Genomic DNA, 1,728 nt, shown 5'->3' with positions numbered 1-1,728 from the left:
TCCCTTCCGTTATGTTCATCTGTTTTGTATCTTAAATTCCACATAGGAGTGAAGTCATATGATATTTGTCTTTCTCTGATTGACTAATTTTGTTTAGCATAATACACTCTAGTTCCATCCACGTTGTTTCAAATGGCAAAATTTCATTCTTTTTGATTACAAGCAATATTCCATTTTATATATACAATGGGGAATAAGTTTAAGAATTCTCTGAGCAGAAAGCCGCCACAGGGCGAAAGCACTCAGCGTAGAATGAAGCATAGAGTGGAAGCTGCTTTCACAGGATGAAAGCGTCCAAGAGCAGCTAGAGGTGGAAACCTGCCACAGCAGGGCAAAAGCCCCAGGATTTATCATTAAGTAAACAAAATGTAAAGCGGAAAGCCTTTACAGGACAAAAGCGCCCAGAGCTAATCAGCGAGAAAAATGTCTTGTTAACCCTGAGGTAGCATGCTCTATCTGACTTAGCCCCTAGAAAGGTTAAGATAAACAGACACAGTGTCTGGTGCCTGCAGTAAACAGCCCTATGCTTGACACTGGGATTTTGTTTTATATTGACCCAAACCCCTAACACTGCATACTTTCGAAACCCCCTTTCTTTCACACACATGAATTAATGATCACTATTTTATTGTCTCTTTCTGCACATCCATAACGTTTGTAAGCCTTCTGATCCTAATAAATACAGAGCAAGGACCCTTACTCAGGTCTCTTGTCTCATCCTGGACATTAGCCTCTCTCATATTCAATTCTGCATCAGCTCTCTTGCTGGACAAGAGAGAACTCCAGACTCAAAGTCTGTGACAATATACCACATCTTCTTTATCCATTCATCTATTGATGGGCATTTGGTCTCTTTTCATACTTTAGCTATTGTCAATAGCACTACTATAAACATTAGGGTGCTTGTGCCCCTTTGAAACAGCACACCTGTATCCTTTGGATAAATACCTAGTAGTGCAGTTGCTGGGCCGTAGGGTAGTTTTATTTTTAATTTTTTAAGGAACTTCCATACTGTTTTCCAGAGTGGCTGCACCAGTTTTCATTCCCACCAGTAGTGTCAAAGGGTTCATTTTGCTCTGCATCCTTGCCAACATCTGTCATTGCCTGCGTTGTTAATTTTCCATGGTGACTGGTGTGAGGTGGTATCTCATTGTGGTTTTGATTTATATTTCCTGATGATGAATGCTGTTGAGCATTTTTTTTTCATGTGTCTGTTAGCCATCTGGATGTCTTCTTTTAAAAAGTGTCTATTCATGTCTTTTGCCCATTTCTTCACTGGATTATTTGATTTTTTGGGTGTTGAGTTTGATAAGTTCTCTTTATAGATTTTGGATATTAACCCTTTATCTGAGATGTCATTTGCAAATATCTTTTCCCACTCCATTGGTTGCCTTTTAGTTTTGCTGATTGTTTCTTTTGCTGTGCAGAAGGTTTATCTTGATGAGGTCCCAATAGTTCATTTATGCTTTTGTTTTCCTTGCCTCTGGAGACATGTTGAGTAAGAAGTTGCTGCCACCAAGGTCAAAGAGGTTTTTGCCTTATTTTTAATGTTTAAAGATAAAGATAAGATAAAAATAACGTTTTAAGATAAAGAAATAGTCAGAAGACATGAACAGACATTTTTCCAAAGAAGAAATACAGATGGATAACAGACACTTGAAAAGATGCTCAGCATCACTCATCATCATATGGGAAATACAAATCAAAACCACCATGAGATACCACCTC

This window comes from Lynx rufus, unplaced genomic scaffold (assembly GCF_022079265.1).
Source record: "Lynx rufus isolate CCGP_SWC_20201006 ecotype Redwood Valley unplaced genomic scaffold, mLynRuf1.p SCAF_4, whole genome shotgun sequence".
Taxonomy (NCBI): Eukaryota; Metazoa; Chordata; class Mammalia; order Carnivora; family Felidae; genus Lynx; species Lynx rufus.
The sequence above is the reverse complement of the archived record's forward strand: the minus strand, read 5'-3'. Positions refer to the sequence as shown.